Source organism: Capsicum annuum, chromosome 3, assembly GCF_002878395.1.
Source record: "Capsicum annuum cultivar UCD-10X-F1 chromosome 3, UCD10Xv1.1, whole genome shotgun sequence".
NCBI classification, from domain to species: domain Eukaryota; kingdom Viridiplantae; phylum Streptophyta; class Magnoliopsida; order Solanales; family Solanaceae; genus Capsicum; species Capsicum annuum.
The window spans coordinates 136,136,205-136,161,757 of NC_061113.1; the positions used below are offsets into that span (position 1 = coordinate 136,136,205).

The 25,553-nt window shown below is 30.0% G+C and overlaps 1 pseudogene; it reads right to left on the reverse strand.

Annotated features, from left to right (window-relative positions):
- Positions 1-21,706: 21,706 nt before the first annotated feature.
- LOC124896721 lies at positions 21,707-24,286 on the reverse strand (annotated as a pseudogene).
- Positions 24,287-25,553: the final 1,267 nt, after the last annotated feature.

Consider the following 25,553-nt stretch of genomic DNA (forward strand, 5'->3'; position numbering starts at 1 on the left):
ACTTTAAGGTACACTTATGCCCCTACCGTTAGTGTGAGGGGCATATATGTACCATTTCATTAAGAGTAGGGGGCATATGTGTACTCCAAATATGATGGAGGGTATATATGTATCATTTATCATAGTTCGAGGATACATTTATCCTTTTTCGTAAAATTAGTTAGCTAAAGAAGACGTTAGTATTTATTTTATATACTACTGGTGTATAAGAGATCACTACTATAATTTGAGCGTGGCTTTAGCTTTCAAATATAGTTTAACGTGATTTTGATGTTTTTTTCTTAGTAAAAATACGAATCTATTTTACCTAATCTATTATACCTATTAAATCCGCGCACCCCCCTACAAATGGTATCAGAGCACAGCAATTTAAAAAGTACGGAAGAGATATATGTAAGAGTTAGAGTTAGAGTTAGAGTTATACTAAATTAATTATGCGAAGACCATTTAAAAATAGAGAAGCTTTTAGAAAAATTAAAAAATCATTAATTAGTAATTATTCAGAATATATAAGTCTAAATAAAACAAAAGAAAATCCACAAAAACTAGCCTATTTAATTACATTAATATCTAGTATTGAATCAAAATTAATAACACATTTAAAATCTAGAAGAATGAAACATATACCGCCTAATTATAATAAAATTAGATTTAGATATCCACCAAGATATTATAAATATAATTTAAAATGAATAAAATACAACAATATAAAGAATTAAAACAAATTATCTCTGAAAAACGTAAAGAATTAAAAATAAGAATAGAAAGACTAAATTATAATATATTTGCCGGAGTTAGTAAAAATTCAATAAATACGCAAAAGGATGAAATATCAAAATTAGAATCACAAATAGATAGCTTAGAATATATATATCAACATGAACTATTCACAATAAAATGAATAAATAAGAATTTATAATAGATGAAAAAATATATGAAAACTACGAAGGATCAAAAATAAAAATAGTATTTTCTAATCTAGGACGAAGATACAAGAAAATAGGTGAACATTTATATCTAATGTTAGAAAAAGAAGAATTAAAATTAGAAGATAAATTAACAGCAATGGTAAGAATAGAAAAAGAAAATGAAGAGATAGATAGGAAAAAAGAAATAGAAAAAATAAAACAACAAACTACGGAAGAAATACGAAAAATAGAAGAAACCAAAAATAGTAGAATTGCTGAACTAGAAAAAGAATTACAAATGTTAAAAGAACTGTATGAACAAAGACAGAAAGAAAAAGAAGAAAAAGATAGAGAACAGAAATTACTAAACGAGATAAATCAATTTAAGGAAAAATTAGAAATAAAAAACGAAGAATTAGAAATAAATAACATAGATATTGAAGAAACAGATAATTATGAGTCCGAAGATAGTGAAACATACACAGAAATATTAACAAATACAAAAAATTTAGAAATCAATGAAGAACAAAAAATTTATGAGGAAAACTTAGAAAATACCCACACAGAAATAAATACTCTTGATAAAAAAGAAAATGAGAATATAATACCTAAAACAGTAGAAATAAGAAAACCCATATATTATAAGAATAAGTTTAAAAAATATAATGAATATGATAAATGGATACCAAAACAAATAATGAATAAAAATTATAACTTTTTAGATCTAGACTGTGTAATAGATACAGAAAAAACAATACAATTATGGATAGGATATATGACAAAACAATTATTAGATAATAATATAAATATAACAGATGCACCGGAATATATAGAAAAAACATTAATAGGATCAGTAAAACTATGGTTTACAAATCTAACCGAAAATAGCAAAAAAGTATTAAGAACTAATAAACCTATAGAAGGAACATCATCGACAACAACTAAACTAACACCTATAGAATTATTAAAAAAATATGAAACAGCTATAAAAGATGAATTTGGTAGTACGACAACAATCGAAGAAGAACAAAATGAAGAAAAAGATACAAATAGAAATTTAATGTTAAAATTAGCAATATGTAATATGTGCTATATAGATGAATATACTTGCGCATTTAAAGAATATTATTACAAAGGAGCATATAGCATAGAAGAAAGTAAAGAAATAAGAAAATTATATTTTAATAAATTACCCGAACCATTTAGTTCAAAAATAATAAAAAGTTGGGAAGAAGCAAAAATAGTAGATACGTTAGGAGCAAGAATAAAATATTTACAACAATGGTATAGAAACTTATGTGAAAAATATAGAGAAGAATTAAAAATGGAAAAAACATTAATAAGAAATTTAGCTTGTTGCAAAAATAAAATAGCACCCCAATTTGGCTGCGAAGAAAGATATTATAAGAAAAGAAAAAGACATAAGAAATATAAGAAATATAAAAAATCAAAATATAAATATAAAAAACCAAGAAAAAGATATTATGTAAAAAATTATAAACATAAGAGACCATATAGAAAAAAGAAATCTATAAAAGAATGTACTTGTTATAATTGTGGAAAGTTAGGACATTTAGCTAGAGATTGTAAATTACCTAAAAATCCAAAAAATAAACAAATATCAGAAATAAAAATAGAAAATACCGAATACATGCAGATAGATTATATAGACTATGAATTAGAAAGTGAAGATAGTATATATGAAATTTCAGAAAATGAAACAGAAAACGAAACAGATAATGAAACAGATAGCGAAATAGATGAATTAAATGACTGAAGAAGATATAAAAATAATAACAAAAGAAGAATATTTAAATGATGAAGGAACGGAACAAAAAATAATATTTGACAGTAATATATTTGATGAAATAAAAGGAAAAGAATTGGATTTAAGTGTAGAAAAAATATTTAAAATACCAACAATAAAAAATATTTTTACTAGGAAAAAAGATGAATATTATGTAGTATGTCAAAAAGAACATGTAATAGACTGTAGATATGCAAAAGGAAAAGCTAGTATACCACTGGTAACAAAAAGAATAATTAATAAAGAAATAAATGATATAAAAAGTAAAGGAGATCCCATAAAATATGTACACCTTGGAGGTACAGAGATATTAATAAAAGCATGTTTTAGAGAAGGAATAGATACACCAATAGAATTATATTTAGCAGACGATAGAATTATAAAACCTATAGAAAAAAGCATAATAACTGCCGTAAAAGGAAATCTAATATATCAAAAATTTAAATTTATAATAAGTGCAAATTATTCAGTAGCAGTAACAGATAGGAATATAGATAAATCATTAGTATTATATTGGAAAATATCAGGAATAGAGTTAACCCCAGGAAGTAAAATATTTACAGCAAGATGTAAAAATCTATATGTATTAACAACAAAACATAAAATAACAGGAAAAAATAAGATTAACAAAATACAAATAGAAAGCCCATTTGAACAAATAGTAAAAACAATAGATTATAATGATTATACCTATAGAGACATAGATACAGAGGAAAATTTAGAAATAATAAATGATAGATTAAGTACAACGAAAAGAATAGCTAATGAAAAGCCAGAATCATCAAGCTCATCAAAAAGAACAAGTTATGAAACAAACTCAATAAGTAATTTAAACCAATACTACATAACAGGAAAAATAAATGAAAAAGAATATTTAATACTTTTGAACACAGGACAAGAAGAAAATTATATAGCAAAATATCTAGTAAAAAATGAAGAAATAAAAACAGACAATAATATATGCCCAGACTTACCAAGAAGTTTAATAAATAATAAAAATCTAGCAGAAAAAGAAATAATATTAGGAGTTAGAAAAATAAAAATAGAATTCGAAGTAAAAGAAGAAATGCAAAAAGCAGATATAATATTAGGAATAAAATGGTTAGAACAAGTAAAACCATATAATATAGAACATACACAATTAACCTTAACATATAACCAAGAAAAGTTATTCTTAAAAAGAGCATTAACATGAAATGAAGATACATGTATTAATGAAGATAGTAGTAGAAGGATATTACAGTAGATATTATACGCCTATGATAGATACAGGAGCAGAAGCTAATTTATGTAGATATAATTGCTTACCAGAAAGCAAATGGGATAAACTAAAAACACCAATAATAGTCAAAGGATTTAATAATGAAGGAAGCTTAATTACTTATAAAGCTAGGAATGTAAAAATACAAGTATGGGATAAGATATTAACAATAGAAGAAATTTATAACTATGAATTAACATCGAAAGATATACTTTTAGGAATGCCATTTTTAGATAAATTATACCCACATATAATAACTAAAACAGACTGGTGGTTTACAACACCATGTAAACAAAAAGTAAGAGCAAAAAGAGTTAATAATAAAATAAGAAAGAAAACTGACTGGATAAAAGGAAGTGAAAAAATTACACAAAAATTAGAAAATATAAACAATACTGAAGATACAGTAGAACTAGTAGTATTTTCGATAAATAAAACAGAAATAACTATATTTTCAATTAATAAAATAGAAATAATTCAGAAAAAATTAGAACAATTATATAGTGAAGATCCATTAAAAGGATGGGAAAAACACAAAACTACTATAAAAATTGAATTAATAGATAAGAATAACATAATAACACAAAAACCATTAACATATAATTTTGATGATTTAAAAGAATTTAAAATGCACATAGATGAATTATTAGAAAAACAATATATACAAAAAAGTAATAGTAAACATAACAGTCCAGCATTTATAGTAAATAAACATAGTGAACAAAAAAGAGGAAAAAGTAGGATGGTTATTGATTATAGAAATTTAAATGCAAAAACTATAACATATAATTACCCAATACCCAATAAGATATTAAAAATAAGACAAATCCAAGGATATAATTATTTTAGCAAATTTGATTGTAAATCAGGATTTTACCACCTAAAGCTAGAAGAAGAATCTAAAGAATTAACCGCATTTACGGTACCACAAGGATTTTATGAATGGAACGTGTTACCCTTTGGATATAAAAATGCACCAGGTAGATATCAACATTTTATGGATAATTATTTTAAACAATTATCTAATTGTATAGTATACATAGATGATATATTATTATATACAAAAACCAAAGAAGAACATTTAAAACTATTAGAACAATTCACAGATATAATAGAAAAATCAGGAATAAGTCTAAGCAAAAAGAAAGCTGAAATTATGAAAAACCAGATAGAATTTTTAGGAATACAGATAGATAAAAGTGGAGTAAAAATGCAACAACATATAGTACAAAAAATAATAAATTCGAAAGAAGAATTAGATACAAAAAAGAAATTACAATCATTTTTAGGATTAGTAAACCAAGTAAGAGAATATATTCCAAAATTAGCAGAAACCTTAAAACCACTGCAGAAAAAATTAAAAAAGGATATAGAATATAATTATGATGAAAAAGATAAAAAACAAGTTCAAAAAATAAAATTACTTTGTAGAGAATTACCTAAATTGCAATTTCCAGATGAAAATAGAAAATTTATATATATAGTAGAAGCAGATGCAAGTGAATATAGTTACGGAGGAGTACTTAAATATCGATATGAAGCAGAAAAAATAGAACATCATTGTAGATATTACTCAGGTACGTTCAACGAAACAGAAATAAAATGGGAAATAAATAGAAAAGAGTTATGTTCATTATATAAATGTTTATTAGCATTTGAGTCATATATTGTATATAACAAATTTATTGTACGAACAGATAATACACAGGTACGTTGGTGGCTAACAAAGAAAATACAAAATTCAGTTACAACAAAAGAGATTCGAAGACTAGTTTTAAATATATTAAATTTCACATTTACAATTGAAGTTATCAGTACTAACAAAAATGTTATTGCAGATTACATATCAAGACAAAGCTACACAGACTGAAATAGTAGAGGAAGATACTCTAGAAAAAATACTTAACACCCTAACTACGCTTTCAATGAAAGTAGACAGTATGGGTAATGAGATAGAAAAGCTAAAGACTAATGAAGATAAACTGAAGTCTATAGCTACAAAACAGCTAACTCAGCAGTGTGCAGAGCTATGTCGATCGGAAGACATTAAAAATCCAGAGCTAGAAGGAGACGTTGGGACACTCCATAAAACCCATAACATTTATCAATCTACTTCTGCAGGTACAAGCAAAGGAGTTAATAAGCCAAGATACCAGAATGCAAATATGAATAAAATATTCGAAAAACCATTTACCCCAAAAGCACAAAAAGACCATTTATTTATACCCCCACAAGTTAATACATACCGAGACAGCCTAAACCAAGACAAGAAAATATACAACTACACAGCCCAAAAATACATAGAAAATATATACAGAGTCCAAACCTTTCTAAACCATAACCCCAGAGCTACAGATATCAAAGAACCAAATACCAATTATATAACCCAAAAATTACAAGGATACAACAAACTGATAGCACTACCTAAAACTAACCCAAGCCTAGTTAAAACTTGTTTTGACTATGGACTACTAAATACCATATACACCCAAGACGGAGAAGAGCTAACAGCTATGGAGGAATTATATAAGATATTCACTACCTATAAAAGAATAACAAAAGGAACTTTATTTTATATAAAGTGTTATACTGCACCAGCAGAGATATTATATGATGAGATAAAACCAGTGATACAAGTTGTAAAGATAGGACTGACAAGAGAAATGATTATACCAGAAGATATATCGCAACAACCGGAGATACCTAGAATAGAGATACCAGATTTTTACGCAAATAAAAGACTTATTGGATTAGCTACGATCATACAAGAACTAGCAAATAACTATGCTAACGGAAATCCAATATGGAGCTACTATTCAAGAGACCACCAAATGATATATTCAAATTCGAAAGAACTAAGACAAGCAGATATGGAAGACGTAAGACAGTGGATATTGACACTACTCAACCCAGAAAAACAATCTACCGCACGAGCAATAAAAAAGGGATTTATTTCAGACGGACTACTAACGAGATACTGTAAGATAATTGGACATAAATATCCAGACCACCAATGTTCGAGGTGCAATGGAGAAGATAATATTATTCCAGAAGTACATCTAGAATAAAGAAGATAAAATGCCAGCTGGAAGGATAAAGATACAGAGCAATAATGGAGCAAATACAGAGCAATAATAGAGCAGATACAGAGCAATAATGGAGCAGATACGACAAAAACCAACGGAGACAAGATACTGTACAGAAGCAGAATTATTATACGAAAGTCTTGAAATGTAATTAATTAGCATTTACTTTAAGTTAGGTAGTTTTTGACTTTTTAGGCTTTAGTTTGATTTTAGTTTCAAAAATTAAAGGAACTTTACGTAGATTAGAAATTTAGGAAAAGTTAGATGGGGATAGGCCCCACTTTTTTGACTTTCATTACTTTTTAGAAACAAGAAACATGTAAATTCGTTATATAAATACAAAGGCAGAGGGCATTGCGGAAGGCAAGCCTGCAAAGCCTTCTTTTGAAGCAAATCTCACTCTCTCCATTCCACAAAAAAAAAATACTCAGTTAATTAGATAAATATACTCCAATGGAAAAAGCTATGGAACAACAAAACTCAGAAACATCAAAGCTACCGGAACAGGTATATCTATTTATAATTATGAATAGCTAATTTCATAATTCCCAACAATCATGATATGATAAAATAAATTCATATTAGTTACTTTATAGTAGAATTATTCGAAGAATAATATGTTAAGAAGTTTATTAACAAAGAGGAAACGGAGAAATATCCCTAAGGACTATGCCATCCTAAAGGTGAAACCATTGAGGCAAGAAGCCGTGGCGGGGAGTAACCAGAGTAGAGGCGCTGTTTAAGGGAAAAAGTATCCGGATTACCATGTTAATAGTGACGGAAGAACATATTATTTAAGAATAATCTAGTATATAGTAAGCCAATATGACCATATTTTGTTGTGTACGTGATTGAAGGGAATATTTTGAAAAAAGCAAATTTATGAAAAATGAATGATAATATATCTGATGTGATGGTAGATAAATTCAAGATACTTATTTTGTATGCACTTAGAAATATAAAAGTAGCAGATATAAGAAAAATCATATTAGAAAAAACTTTTGGTGAAAATTATATGACTAGAGTAAGCTATATACCACAACTACCTAACTACTCTTATAAATACTTAAGATGATAAGTTACATAAAATTTTTAGAAAAAAGATATAAAAAAAAAATTTTTTTTGCAGCTACTAGAAAAATAGATAAAAATAAAAATAAATACATGGAAAACAAAGATATAAAATTTCTTAATAAAAATATGCAAAAACTACTAAGACTAAAACAAACAACTACAAAACAATTTTAAAAATAGATCATTTAGATTATCTTAAAGTTTTAATATTATATATACTTAAAAACATAGAAATTATAGATATTAAGAAAATAATATTAGAAAAAGTAATAGACTACGAAATTGAAACTATAAATTATCTAGAACAGTTATACGAAGAAATTTACCCAGAAGAATATTATTCAGATTAAGATATGTTAGAATATATTAGACAAACTAGAGAAAATCAAGAAAATCTAAATAATGAAATTAATTATAGAAACCGAATTAGACAAATAATGAAAGACCTAAAAGAAAAATTAATATGGATAGAAAAAACCTTAGAAAATTTAGATAAAAGTACATGTGATAGTTTATGTAATTTAAAAAACTCACTACGAGAAGAACAACACAAAATAATAAATAACATTGAAAATCTAGAATTAGATATATATTATAGCACAGATAGAATAAATTATTATACAAGAATTTGTAACTCTGTAATTACTACAGGATAAAATAATTAATGAATATATCTTACGAAAAAAGTAAATTATTAAAAGATAACATCCACGCACTAAATAAAAATAGATTCACCACAAATCTATTATACCTAATCTATTATACCTATTAAATCCGCGCACCCCCCTACAAATGGTATCAGAGCACAGCAATTTAAAAAGTACGGAAGAGATATATGTAAGAGTTAGAGTTAGAGTTAGAGTTATATCTAATTAACTGAGTATTTTTTTTTTTGTGGAATGGAGAGAGTGAGATAGATTTTAAATGTGTTATTAATTTTGATTCAATACTAGATATTAATGTAATTAAATAGGCTAGTTTTTGTGGAGCTAGACATACATGGATGACATCGCCTCTTTCAAAACAATTATAATCATACTAAAAATTTATTGAAAATAATTAAAATGACCAAACAATATATGTACAAAATAAACAAAAAATAAAAACAACTTTATTATATCTTTTTGAAGGTACCAAAAATTGCATAATATCTCTTCCAATGGTTTAGATATAGATTGACTCTGATAACATCCGATTTATAATTTTATAATTATCATAAAAACTTTATCTCTACAATTCAGAAATTGAAAAACTAAATGTTATAGGAATATGAATTATGAAATGTTGTCTTTATTTGTTCCTCTTTCTTTAATGTTATTTGAATGAATAAAACGGATGATTAAATGCAAAGAGTCAAATTTTTAATACTCAAATTTAATTTGATTTAATGACTAAATAAAATCCATAATCAAAAAAAGGAAAAAAATAAAATAGATTTATTGAATTTAGAGACATGCCATATCACCTCCCAATTCACATGTAGGGTCGTTTGGTGTGAGGTATAAGGGATAAATAGTCTCAAAATAAAATGAAAGACTATTTTATCTCATGTTTGGTGTGACGTATTAGTTAATATCGGGATTAATTATCCCACCATTCATACTATAATGATAGGATAACTAATTTTGAAATAACTAGTTTCGAAATTAATTATTTCGGAATAAATCTTTTCCAATCAAACGGCCGTGTTCTATTTACAAATACTATACCAACTAAGATGATGCATATAGGTGAATTCCAATTTAGTGTATTCATAGAATGTTTTCAATCCTTATCGCCAAAGATCTTGTTAAATTTAAGAGATAATATATTTTCATATTCGAATATAAAACACAATCATTTCAATCTTTAGAAAAACTAAAAAATCTTTAAATTATAATTTGAAATCAAACATACATTGATACAAGTTTGCTACTCCACAACCCATAGATATTCTTCAAAGATTAAAACTTAAAAATTAACCCGAATAAAATTAAAACATTAACTATAGTTTTTCAAAACAAAGAGCACACAAATGAATTATGAAATATCTAATAAACATACTATTATTGGAGGGAGGGGGAGGGGTGTGTGGGGGGGGGGGGTTAAGCGACTTTTTTTTTTCTATCTAAAGTTAAAAAAGATTTTAACCATTTTCCTTATGAAATCAAAAGTTGAACAAAAAATTTTGCATCCCAAAATTAAAAGAAGTAAAATCACTTGACAAAAACAAATTATAATATTGGACCTATGAAGACTTGATGGTGTCTTAATATGTAATTTGGGGCTTTTATCAAAGTAAGCACATGTGTTTTACTTTACGGAATAAGTCACAACATTTTCTTTGTCAAGAACTTCAAAATCAATAAAACAATAAAATAACAACAATAATAACAATCTTTAGTAGAATTGTACAAGTGGTGTTTGAGAATGATATATATATACACAAACACACATACATTTACGCACAATGCAGTGAAATATTTTCTGAAAGAATTCATCCACATATGTGGTGCATGTGATTGAACCATTCTAGGAGTTAATAACTCATATCGTCACTTAACTATGAACTTTTATCTTAGAAAGTCACTCAACTTTGATCTTTACCTCAAAAGACACTTAACTATGAACTTTTATCTCAGAAAGTCATTCAACTTTGGTCTTCAGTTCAACAGTCATTGAACTATCACATTTTTACTCAAAAAATCGCTCAGCCTATTTAATTATTTTTTAAAATAGAATTTACTTATGTGAAATTTATATTTAAAAATAAAATTCTGAAAAATAAAAAGTATCTCTTTAATGACCGTTTTATCCTTATACTCCTAAATTAATATTTCTCTCTCCTCTTTCTCTTTTTTCTTCTTCTTCTTCTCACTTTCTTCCATAATTTTTTTCCATAACTTGAACATTTACAGTATAATTGAAATTAAGAATATGTACAAAATGAAATTACTATTATATCATTTTATCTTTGCATGTTATTTTTATTGTCTTTGTAAAGGAAAAAAAAGAAAAAACAATAAAGAGGAAAAAAGAAGAGAAATCTATATATATATATATATATATAAAGATCATTGAAGGCTGCTGATGTGGCATGCCCCAATGATCAGGAAGTCTATTTATCTTTTTCCTAGTTTTTTTATTCATTACCAACTATTTTTTTAATTAATAAAACCCATTAATTATCATTGTCATTACCAAGCATTAAACACCATTAATCAAGCAAAAGCATTAATCCAGCAAAATTGTTGGTCTTCCTCCTTTTTTCCTGTCGGCTTTTCCTGATTTCACCATGTTGGCGTTGGCATTTTGTTGCAACCACAATTAACTAGGTATTTTTTTAAATTTTTTTTTCATTTCATTTATATGGGTTCTATTTGTCTGATCTAATAAACCAGAGGAGAAGCAAGAACTGCTGGCATATGTGAATATGTTGTAACAACAATTAACTAGGTGATTTTTTTTAAAATTGATTTTGATTTATTTAAGAAAATGGGTCCTGTTGGATTATGATTGATGTTTGGAGAAGTTTCTAAAGTTCTTACATAGGTGAAGAGCTTCTAAGAAGAGAGATTCGGCAATTCAAGAAGCTACTGCAGAAGAGAAGCAAGAACTGCTGGGCAAAGAGCTTGGAATTTGATATTTAATTTAACATTGTATCTAAGCATATCTTTATCTTTGTTTGGTCCTCTAAATTGTGGCTAAAGGAGTTTTCTTTAGGAGAAATAGTTCAGATCTTGTACATGGTTTTTAACACGAAGAAATGACTTATACAACCTCAATCCAGATGGCAACCGGTTAAGATTACTCTTTCATAGATCGTCCTAGATTCAGGGGTGGTTGCTGCAACATGAAATCTGCAAGATCTAGTTTGCCTGGAGAAAGATGACTTACATCAAATACGAAGATCCAAAACACCACAATACTGATGTTAAGAAGGCTTTCTTATATAGGCAAAGAACTTCTAATTTGATATTTAATTTAACATTGGATACTTATTAAAATCAGAAGTCGTGCGTGAATCCCATCAGTGGTAATCTTAAGCATATCCCAAAGAAGCATCGGCTAGAGAAAGATGGCTTGCTACTGATGTTAAGAAGGCTCTCGCAAGTGCGGTATAACAACAGCTTTTAGTTATGTGGAATTTAGGTGCTTTGCAATAATATGTTGTAAAAAATGTGAACCTATGGAGGTGCGTAAATCCCATCGGTGGTAATCTGAAGCATATCCCAAAGAAGCATGGCATGACCTACAGAAATTTCTTTCATCTTCTGCTGGACGAGTTGCCATAAGTGCTACACAGTGCAGGTAATGAGTTATCACTTACTTTTTGCCTTATTAGAATATGGTTGATGTTTGAGGAACTTTCTAAAGTTCTTATATAGGCGAAGAACTTCTAATTTGATATTTAATTTAACATTGGATACTTATGAAAATCAGAAGCTGTGCGCATGAATCCCATCGGTGGTAATCTTAAGCATATCCCAAAGAATCATCGGCTGGAGAAAGATGGCTTGCTACTGATGTTAAGAAGGCTCTCGCAAGTACAGTATAACAACATCTTATAGTTATACAGAATTTAGGTGCTTTGCAATTATATGTTGTAAAAAATGTGAACCTATGGAGGTGCGTGAATCCCATCGGTGGTAATCTGAAGTATATCCCAAAGAAGCATGGCATAACCTGTAGAAATTTCTATCATCTTCTGCTGAACGAGTTTCCATAAGTGCTACACAGTGCAGGTAATAGTTTGTCACTTATTTTTGGCCTTATTGGATTATGGTTGATGTTTGAGGAACTTTCTAAAGTTCTTATATAGGTGAAGAACTTCTAATTTGATATTTAATTTAACATTGGAGAACATCTTCAAAGTTATTAAACTCATTAAGAGTGACATCTCCTATAGCAGAAAGCTGAAGTGTAAAGAGTTGTCCCATAGCTTTTTGCGTATTACTAAGGACTTCTTTGAGCTTCAAGGGCAAAAAATCAAAGCAGTAAAAATCAATCAAAACAGAATAAAAATCAGCAATAAAACTGCTAAAACATAAAAGAGTGAAAGATTAATCACCAGTCTTGGATGGAGGTCTTCCAGTTTTTCTACTTCTTGGATAAGGATACTCTTAGAATCCTCTAATGACTGGTCGGGCAATAAGTGGACTGTCGGGATCTCCAAAATCATTTTAAACATCATAGTTATAAACCCTGTCCCATTCCTCAAGCTTTGTGATTCCAGTTCCTCTTAAATAAAGCAACTCGTCCTCTCTGTAACTGCACAATGCTGCTAGAGTATCACTAGGAAGCCAAGTTTGTCACAAATAATAAATATATGACTAAAGCTAAACAACACATTTTACTAAATCATACCTGATTCACAAAGAAAATGCGGTGATAATCATAATTATCAGCAGGAGAAACCCAAAAATTGTAATCAAAGTATACACTGCCCCGACTTGGATCATCAGCAGCAACAGTGAGTGACATGTGATAGAATTTACTCATTCTAAGTGAATGAATTTTCGTACTTATTCACAAATACTGTTTCTATCATTTGTGTTACTTATTTTTAGTAAAATAAATTTTTATTAGAAAATTTGTAACAAACTGCGGACTGGGTTCCTACCAGCTGCAACAACAAACTTGTCTGGTGCCTACACGTGTACATTAGTACGAATAGAACAACTCTCATCACTTTTTAGTGCACTTCATATATTCAACATATCCAACCTCCATTAAATCGACCTTAAAATTTCCAAATACAATACCATTGTGTAGGTGCTGTGTCATTTCCTCTTCGTAATGTTTAAGGGTACGATTAAGACTCGCTATTTTTTTTGAAACCTTTGTTATGGTGGATGTAATGAATGTTGAATTCTTGATGGTTGCCACTTCATATTCATTTAAACTGTTCTGTAATTAGTTCTTGCATTTTTCTATAATGTTGGTAGTGATGTTGTAATACTATGTCAGTTACTGTGTTTAAGCTCTTGAATGTATTGCTTCATGAGTTCGGGAATAATTCAATTTACATTATTGATTTTGCAGAACAGAGCGCAAAAGATGACACCGGTAGTGATACGAAGGATGATGACATTGACATTCATGGAAAATCTCAGCAAGTTGAAGGGCACAATGATGACTCTGACCTTTTAGAAGAAGATTACCAAATTGAAGTTAACTTTGTTGAGGAAGCGAGCATTGAAAAAATTTTTTTGCAGAACTTTATTTCTCCAACTTCAATAAGGTCAGCTACTTTAGCAAATGATATTTCAAGCCCCACAAAGAAGGGAAAGAAAGTTAACACTCTTCTTCCGCTGGATGAACCACTGGATGCATCTACTCCGAATAAAGTACTAGACGATGTTTTAGGTAAGGGCAAACATATCAATGTTATGCCAAGTAAGGGATTAGATGATTTGTAGGGGACAGTTTTCATTAGCAACCTTTCTTTTGATGTTGATTATGGAGCATGTTACAGACGATCAAGGGGTACAGGATTTCTCAATTTTAAAATAAATTTAATCTGCTGAAGCTGCTATTTCTGCTTCCAGTGCTGTGGATGGTTAAGGTGTCTTTCTAAAGGGTCCACAATTAAAGATTTTAAAGGCCTTGGACAAGATAGCTGGTCATAATAAGGAGTTGCAGAAGACCAAAAAAGAGGATAATCACCATCATAACCTTTACCTGGCAAAGGTTGGCTTCTATTGGTAATGTCGTCTTGACATTCAACTTCTTAAAAGGGATTACTCTAAGATAATGTGGACGTTATCTTTTTTGTTCTGTAACAAGAGGGTATTATTTTAGAGGGCACACCAGCTGCTGAAGGTATTTTAATGAGTGATATGTATAAGCACAATGGGTAAGTCTCACAAAGGTTTTTCTTATATTCAAATCTCAAAAGGTTTGCATGTATTTGACAATGCATCCTGACAATTAACCTCATATCAACTGAGTTCATCTATATTTTTTTAGAGTCTATGAACTAACACCATTCTTTCTTGAAGATAACTCCTTTATGACAAAGCCTTATTTAACATGATATAGGACAATGATTCATAGTTCAAGAGTGATCCTTTAAAAGAAGTGTATATGTCCAGAGCATAAAAGTAAATATATCATGGGCTAGATAGATGAAATTGTGGTATTAATATAATAATAATATGTCAAAGAATTGGAGCTCCTCATTAAGAAGAGCCTATGCAGTTCACTCAAGTCCTAACTAAAAATATCTTAAGAGAAGAACAGAAGTTGTTTGGGCTTATTCTATTGACAGAAGCAAAAGAAGGTCTCTTAAATTGAAAAACGTCACAGGCTTAATAAAACAGTACTTGTACTTCTCAAAAAACATTAATATTCTTTCCTGACTAGAATAGAATGATAATTTTCTCATTAGTTAGACAAAAAAAGTCACTAAGTGGATCCACTCTTGCCTCTAATTAGAGCCTAATGCACTAGGGGTAGTTGGTGGAGTAATTTGTCGTTGAAGCTCCAATCATGCTTCAATAGGATCCTCGTGCATAGGTATTAGTCTACGTGTTTCAATGACAGAAATTAACTACAAATTGTTGTCTGGTGATTCTTCATTTGTAATCATCACTCCAGTCATTTTTCTATCTCTTTGATATAGTATTTCTCCATTTGCTTAATTGCTGATGTAAATTTACTGTTCAGTTCTTTACATGACAATGTAAACATTTGCATCAGGAAAGAAGCACGTAATATGAAATTGAAGGATAAATGTATGTAAACATCCATTTAATGACTGACGAAGAAAAAAATAAAAATATAAAATATAAAAAAATGATAGGCAAAGACTTGGTGCAGGTTACTCTTTGGTGTATCATGGAAATTAGTTTCAAGCATTTAGTCTTTAGTTCCTTTTTCTCAGTAGGATCTGGTCAGAAAGTGACAAACATTCAAGATAAGGATTCTAGTGGACCGGTTGGAATGCCTTCTTTGCCCCCAGTACATAAGAACCCTGGGGTGTAAGTGAAGTCAACCACCAATGGTTCATCTAGAGAGCAATCCGCTGATGATGAAGTCGAAAGAGAAGCAGAAATGACTCAAGGAATGGATCCAGCTGATGTAAAACGTGTAAGGAGATAATATGGTTTATAGTTTTGTTCCAGTAGTATTACTTTAATTGCTAACAAATCTGAGAAAGAGAGAGGGTCAAAAGATCTAATAATATATCTGGGATCGACATGTCATACTAATTATTTATGAGTTTCTGATGAAGTAGATGTTGTACTCCTCATTAAGATAATGATAGGGCTTTTGATGGCTTTTGCAACACTTCTTGCTTCTTGTTTTAAACTCATTAGATACAGAATACTTTTATTAGCTTGAGATGAGTTTAAATGGACTAACATGGTCACTGAGGATTCATGTTTCTAACCACTAATAGTTTGGGACTGGGTAGTAGTAGTTTTACTAGATGCAGAATGCTTTAAAAAGTTCAAGAGCTGTTCTATTGCAGTTTTAAAATGTTTTATAAGTTTTCTGTATAGCTTGCAATGTTAATGTTATTTAAGATGATCAACCTCAAGATGATTGAACAACGATATATTGCAAAGCAAGTACTGGAGATGACAAGGGTATCAAAAAATAGTGACAGTAAATACAAAACCTGTTCCTTCATCTTCCACATTTATAGCTATCAGTGTCTTTAATTGTATTTTAATTGTATATTACTCATTGAATTATTGCATTTCTAATTTATTGTTGACCCTCATTAATTCTTTCTTTCATATTCCTCATTTGTAACTGTAGAATTCTTTAATGTCTATTCATTTATGAATAATTATATTGTTAATTTATTTTTATGTCTTTTCATATTCTAATTATATCAATATATATAGATTGAAAGTTAAATGTTTGCATACTGTAATATCCTTTGATTGTATACCATTTAGTTGAGATTTTACAATGACATATTCTCTTCTTTCAAAGTTGGTTTCTGGTAGAAATGATTTCATGATAAGGGTTAGACTTTGTAGAATGTGTGATGTTATTAATCACGGGACAATGGTGAGATGATCAGTCTAGAAATGATATTTATTGATGAAAAGGTACTTTCTTACGTTGATTTTTATTTTAAAAACACTATTTCTTCTTTAAACTTTTAGTTTACATAACACTTACGACTTTTTTTCATCAGAAAAATTTGATCTATGGTATAATGGATACAAATCAAGTGAACAGGATGAAAGGCATGTTGAAAGAAGGTTCTTTATTTACAATAAAAAACTTCAAAGTTGTTGAAATCACTTTTGCATACAGACCTATTGAAAGTCCATTGACAATCATTTTGTCTGCCTCAACTGTAATGAACAATCTAGCTGAAGATGTTGTCGACATTCCTATAAATGGATTTCAGTTTATCAAACCAGCTATGATTGATTCAAGGGTGGATAACCACACTACTTTATTAGGTCTACATTTTTTTATTATTAATTATTGCATAAATTATTAAAACAACAATATTATTCTTAAATGTCATACTTCACTCGCTTTATTACTAGATGTGGTTGGTTGTTTATATGAAATTGATGATATAGAGAATTGTGGATCGAAGGGCAAAACAAGGGAGATTAAAATTATTACTGATTAGTAAGTCACTCATCTCTTTATAACCGTTTAATATCTTCATTATAGTCATTCATTGATATTATGCATCCAAACTTCATATGTATATAAGTACCTATTTCACTTATCAGTTTTTTTTTTAAAAACATTCATAGTTTTATTGTTTGATGTTATTTAAATGCACCTTATGTATTTAAAGTGCATCAAACTTAGAAAAATGTGCTTTTAAATTCTTCCATGTTTTCCTTTTCCTTGATTTTGGGGTGATTGCTTAAATCCATATATAACAAAACAATCTTACCAAATTCTGTATGTCTTCATATTATAATCAAAGTATAAAAACTTCTTTTGATTAAATTTAGATGAATTATATCAATTATACACCTTTAATTTTCTTTGTCTTTTTCCATGCACAGTTTTGAGAAAGTCAAAATTACCTTATGGGAAGAGCTTGGTGAAAAATTTGCTCCTTCCTTGTACAATAAGGATGTTAGTCCGTATATAGTGATAGTCACATCTACAACCGTGAAAGAATTTTGTGGTAATTGTCCTTAATTTAATTGTCACTATTTTGAATTGAAGTGCTATCTTTTTGAACAAATGTCAAACTTACTTATTACATTTATTGTTAATAGGTGAAGTTATCTTCTTCACCACTCATGCAAGCAGAATATATGTAAATCTAGATATAGATTACACACGATCTTTGGTTCAAAAGTGTACAACCATGTCTATGAAAGTACAAATTATCGAAAGGTCTAATGTTAATAACATTTAGATTGAGGAAGAGATGATTTTGAATCCGATGGACATTAAGGAGTTGTTTGATTCTGAGTGGAGTCCTGAAATACAGGTTATTTCAATATTTTGCTTCTTAAGTTTGTGGATTTCTATTTCAATAATTTTATTTAGTATTTTAATTATGGAGTTCAACTCATTTTAAAGTTGAACATGATAAATAAATATGTTGATAAATTAACTTATTCAAATATAAACAGGTATCTGCTGATGTCTCATTGGGTAACTTGAAAGATCCTGAGGATGAACTAGACATCACCGATGGTGGTAAAAGTAGAAAAAAAAGACACCTAATCATACATGACGAATAATTAAGTGTTGAAGATGCAAATAAATTTAAGTAGAGATATTATTGTTGCTCCACACCTTTAAATAATATTTAAGCTTACACAAAACTGTTTTAAACTGTTATGATTTTTAGTTTTTTTTTTTACGAGTAGACGTGTTAATGAATAAATTTTTTAGTTAATGTAGTTGAACATAATTGATATGATAATATTCATACTTGTATGATTATTTTTCGGGTTACATAATATCCTAATTATTGGATATATTCGATATGATGATATTCATACTTGTATGAATATTTTTCGGCTTACATAATATCCTAATTTTTTCGTATTTATCCAATATTATATATTGATATACCATTGATTACACTTTTTGGTAACATAGGTGAATTAGAAATTTGTTTGATCATATTGTGAATTTGAAACGCCAAAATGTAAAATAATAAAATTTAATACAATTTGACGCCTCGTAATTATATAACTACATTAAAAATTAAAAAAATAAAGTAAAGATATTTTATTAGAATGTCAAGAGAATAATCTTAATAATTATTTGTTGTTGTTATCTTTCTCTTCAATCTTACTTTTATTTCACTTCTTTGAGTCGCGGATCATTAGAAATAATTTATTCCTTACAAAGATTGAGATATCGTCTACATACATTCTATACTTATTGAACACTGGCTATGATGCTGCTTTCAAGGTCATGGATTGAGAGGAGTTTTTGTGCTTGGTTTCATTCTAAATCATAGCACAACCAACTAATATCATGAAAACAAGTCATAATCTTTGTGAATTATCCATTCATAATGTATGATACTAAATTGTTTTCTAAATATGGAAACAACTGTAATGCTAATCACGTCTAATTAAAAAAAGAATATTGCATTTATTTGATAAGAAATGGAGCCAATAAGGTTTCTGCCTATCATGTAAAAGATATTTATCAGTCAAGTAATGGAGGCGTCATCAAGCGTAGTATCTACAAGCAAAGGCCAATCAAATATGACTCCTAAGAATATGAATGAAACGTCAAGCCCCTGGTAGCGCAACTGTAGTATGTAAGGGCCGTAATGATGTTATTGTTGATAATTTCCATCAACTAAGGCTCATGAAGTTGGCTAATTATGAATCAGACATGGTCAATAATGCGAAGGTTGTGGTCAAGTCTTCCTCGCAGTCGAGAACGTAATAGGACTAATAAGAACCAGGAGAAGCTTCACCTGTCATGGTCGAGTTATTAACCACTGAAAACCTCTACTATGTTATTGATGGCCCTCTAAAAACAAACTCTTTATCATAATAGGCTAAGGTCCATGTACAATCTATACTCATTTCACGGGGTATGTTGTTGTTTTTGTTGTCGTTATTATTTTTATTATTATTAGTTGCTATATTTTTTCATGTCGCGCTTTTTTTTCATATCTACTTTGATTTATTGTACTCAAATTGAGGATCGGAACCTCTCTACCTCATGGAAGTAGGGGTAATGTGTGCGTATATTTCACTTGTGGGATTTCACTATTATTATTTTTGTTGTTTGATTCATTGATTTGAGATTCTGTTAAAGATTCAATCTTGATGTTTATTTACTGATTTTGTGGTTGTCAGGCAATTCTTCTGGTCCAGGTGGTATGACCGGCAAGGCAGAATATAGACATGAAAAATATGGGTTTTACGCACCTACTGGATCTGCAACTGAGAGTTTTCTCATAGAGTCGAGTGGTGGCAATGAAAAACATAATAATAATAATAATAATAATAATAATAAGCAAGGAAAAACACATGGCATGTATAGGCAATGGATTTCAACTGAATTGATACAGTATACTACCATTACTGGGTCCTTTTAAATGATGATAACTTCAGTTGGGGATAGCTGATTTTGGAAGTGTTGATTTCTACTGATATGCTATAATTGTTCACTTCTTAGAGTCATTCCAAGACTGCAAATATAGACGTGATGAAAATCAGTTGTATATATTTGCTATTGATACGGTTCCTAGATGGCTAACTGCAGCTTAACATATAGATTTTCACACACTGGCAGCAGCTAATAAGTTTGGAAATATCTACTTTGTGAGATTACCTGAGGATGTCTCAGATGATATTTAAGTAGATCCTATTGGTGGAAAGATAAAATGGGAGCAGGGGAAGGGAAAGCTTAATGGAGCCCAAACAAGGTTGAGTAAATAGTGGAATTTCATGTTGGTGATGTGGTCTCTTGCCTGCAAAAGGCATTACTTATTCTAGGAGGGGCCGAATGTATAATCTACAGGACTGTGATGGGTCGCATCGGGGCAATATTTCCATTTACATCGAGGGATGTTGTTGAATTCCACTCATTTCAAGATGCATTTAAGGCAAGAGTTTCCACCTTTATGCGGCAGGGATCACATGGCCTACAGATCTTCCTACTTGCCAGTTAAGGTAGGCATGTACTTGCTCAATCATCTTTTTCCTTTAATGTTCCAAATTCAAATCTGCAAAATTCTCTTTACCTACTTCGTTTGATATCTTGGTTGGTGCAGGCATGTACTGGTGTGGTAGATGAATGTCGTTCAATTTCCTTGGGTATCTGATGTTAATGCTGAAGTATAACTGGGTTGTCTTTAGCTACTTTACAAAACTTGGTTGGTAGGAAGTCAACGTGATGTGTCCTATATCACCATTAAAATGTTTTATACATTCATTTCATCATGACTAGATTATCAAATGACCTCAATGATAGTTCCATGATAAATTCGATTAATACGAGAATGCATCATTTCAATAATAACATCTATGCAGCTGAAGAAGCAAACCTTGGATTCATGTGAAGTTGGCGACTTGTTGTAGAATAGAGCGAGGTATTCAACTGAAGTTGTTTCTTTAAAGTTTGATTTTGCTTCACTTCTAAATGCCTTAAAATAACACTAATCAGGTATATCAGTTGGACCAACCATTAGAGCAGGGTTGCAGACTGGGTTCCTAGCAGCTGCAGCAATAAACTTGTCTGGTGCCTACACGGGTACATTTTTTATCAACTTAGACACTTCATACGTATATCATTGATATGAAGAAAAACCATATAAGTATCATACATTTTCTTTTAGATGATTGATTTCAAAAAATTCAATCAACTAATAGTTTTTATCTCAAATAGTTACTTATTTTCTTAATTTTACTTTTTTTCCAACTTAAAAACTTTATGAAATATTAACTATTAGTTGAACGACAATGATAATATAATACCTAATTTTCTTCTTTTCTCATTAGTTTTGCGAGCACTTCATATATTCAACATATACGACCTCCCTTAAATCAACCTTAAAATTACCAATAGATTAACCTCTTGACTACGCGAATTATTTTGTTTATTTGAAGGAAAAGAAGACCAGTGTGAAAAATATTATATGAACACTGAGGTTAAAGAGAAGATATTTACTTCACACATTGATTTGCAGCATGCTGTCCCTAACAACCACAACTACATATGGAGCATGGTACAATTGTTTTGTTGTAGAAAGTAGACAAGGAAACACAACATGTTGGAGAAGATGGTGCTCTATACTGGGAGTAGGTACAAATTGTTGGGTTCGAAATCAAGAGGGCGTCATGCGGAAGCTATTAGTTACAAACTATGAGACGATAAATAAGATGACAACGAAAAACAATACTAAAAACATAATTTTATTATATGATTTGGCCAATTGGCCTATATATAAAACCTAATATAAAAAATATAAAAACTAATGAGAGAGAAAATCTCCCCCTAAACAAGAGTCTTTAAATACTATACTGTGGATGCTATTGTGTTATTGTATGAGAAGAGGGGACTTGTATTTATAGATGTCCAAAACATTTCCTCCAAGAAAGAGGCTTTCCAAATAAGGAAAAGTTTTATATTTTTGTTTCACGAAAAGTAAAAATATTCATGGTTACTTTTATTTTTCTTACAAGAAAAAGTAAAACTTAAATTTGGTACGAAAATCAAGGCAAAAATCCTAACAAATCTCCCCTTTTTAGATTGATTTTCTGGCAAAATATTCTTGCTTCTTCTTCTTCACACGGTCTTCATATATCAACGATCTTCATATACCTCTACTGCTTACCATTATTAAAATTTGATATGGGTTAAAAGTTAGAGCCCTATGCATTAAAAATAAAAGCACAGGTTGATAAGATTAAAAGTAGAGCCTTGTGCATTGAAAGTGAGCACAAGTTAAGAGTAAAGCTCATGCGTTAAAAATAAATGCACGAGTTGAAAGGAGCCCAAGCATTAAAGCAAGTATGGGTTGAAAATTGAAGCCCATAAACATGGGTTGAAAATTGATTTTGGTTTTAAAAATAGATTAGCAGCAGGATTGTTGAACATTTGTTTGAAATTTTTCTCCACATGTAACTTTTTTAGGCGTATATCTTCATTATCATCCAAATTTTTGCAGCTTGATTTTGAAACCATTTTGAACCTGTTTAATCTCGTCTCACCAAACCATTGGACCATTGAACCGTAGGCTCTAATACCACTTGTTGGGTTCGAAATGAGAGGGTGTCATGCGAAAGCTATTAGTTATAAACTATGAGACGATAAATAAGATGACAACGAAAAACAATGCTAAAAATATAATTTTATTATATGATTTGGCCAATTGACCTCTATATAAAATCTAACATAAAAAACATAAAAACTAATGAGAGAGAAAATCTTCCCCTAAACAAAGACTCTTTAAAGACTACATTATGGATGCTATTGTGTTATTGTATGAGAAGAGAGGACTTCTATTTATAGATGTCCAAAACCTTTCCTCCAAGAAAGAGGTTTGCCAATTAAGGAAAAGTTTTATATTTTTGTTTCACGAAAAGTAAAAATATTCATGGTTACTTTTATTTTCCTTACAAGAAAAAGTAAAACTTAAATTTAGTAAGAAAATTGGGGCAAAAATTCTAACACAAATCACGTCCCACGTAGCTGCAATCATCACAAATAGATTAAAAGTTGAAAGATATTAGTGAACTAAAGTTACAGTATGGAAATGGAAGATTGATCAAAGCTTAGTTTACTTACCAACTTCTTTAGTCTTTTGACGTCCTTTAACTACACTGAACTTGCTTGGAGGGACTGGAAAGGGCTGACCGCATGTATATTTAGGAATCCCAAGTGTGAAGTTTTAAGGTATACGAGGACCGGATCCATCATCGAAAGCACTTCCAATGCCCATCTCAAAAGAAGCACCATATCTTCTGGGATCCTGAGTCATGGATGTCAGCACTCTACCCTTGCAGCAATTTGCAGTCTGCATATTATACGAAACTCCAGGAAGGAGGTCAATAATCACGGGCTCTTTCTCACAACATTTTGGGGTTCCTCTAACGTCAAAACAATCGCCTTGCTCTGTAGTTTCAGCACCCCGCATATCCCATATTACTTTCTTACCATGCTAGCTCCAGGTTAACTTCGAACCAGGTTGCTCTACATGGCCGAAAAGTTGATAGTTGAAGATTGAGACTCTTATTTGGTGGATAGACAAAAGAGTTCAAACTTAGAAAGAATGTTTGCCTATTCATCTTTATTTCTCATTGAATGAGATATGATGTTGCAAATAAAGTTTTTGAAGGATATAAAAAAATGACAAGTAATGGCAAATCATTCTCGTGGAGTAGTTTTTCTTGAGTTCTCAGAGCAGGAACATCCACTTGTGATTTTGACAGTTTTTAAAAACAATCCTGGTATGCACGTTTAGTTTGTTAGATATTGTATGCATATTTCTGGTGACTTTAGAATTTTAGGTTTCTGTTTTCTGACTACTTAAATTATCTATATACAGAGACTTTCGGTCCTGACCATCGTCCAATAGTGGAGTTTGCTCTTCATAATATCCAAACAATGAAGCTTCACCAGAAGATTCAACAACAATATTTTAACACGAACAAAGAAGATTTGCCGAAAAATAACAATACAAATGAATGGGATACCCACAATAAACAATTGAGAAAATGCAACACCACAGGAGATGCGTTATCAGTGGCAGGGAATACCGATGAAGCTAAAAACAAGCGTGTCAGAGGTATCAATAATGGAGCTCAACTGAAAAATAGAGGTGTTAAAGTATCTATCTCTATAAAAGTAGACGAGCAGAAGAACAAGAAAGGTAAAAAGCTAAGAGGGGCAAAACAACAGCTAAAAGAGAATTAAGAAGCAACTAACCACGGCTTCGGTAGTGAAAGTTTCTATAATACTGCCCTCTAGGTTGGATGTAAAGAATATGTTGTAGTGAGAACACAGAAGATGAAGTTTGAGGATAAAATAAACTAATCAAAACAAAATATCAGTGTACAAAATAAGAAAAGGGCCAAAAAGAAAAAAGACCCCCTTGGACAAGATGGAGTAGACAAGCTAGATATGCTTATTGAACAATATACTTCCAAATTCACACACAACATTTCTAATCAAGCCGATGGTAACCAGCTCTAAGCTGCTTAAAAGGTGGTTTCAATCCTATACTATGCTGAAGTTTATAGGTAGCTTAATATTATGGTGATTGTAAGAACTACTACGTTGTTGATTTTGATTTGCATTTTGTTGTATTTTCTCCCTAAAATATTTGTTAACAGTTATAAGTTTTAAAAATATGAGAGAACAATTTTAATCAAAGATTTTATTCTTTTTGCAACTGTGTTAGGTTTTCTTTTTAGCCACCAAGACTAGGACTTACAGGATTTGAGATGAGGGGATTGAAATTATGCAAAAATATCTCAGTTGTGTGTTGAACCTATTCCTTA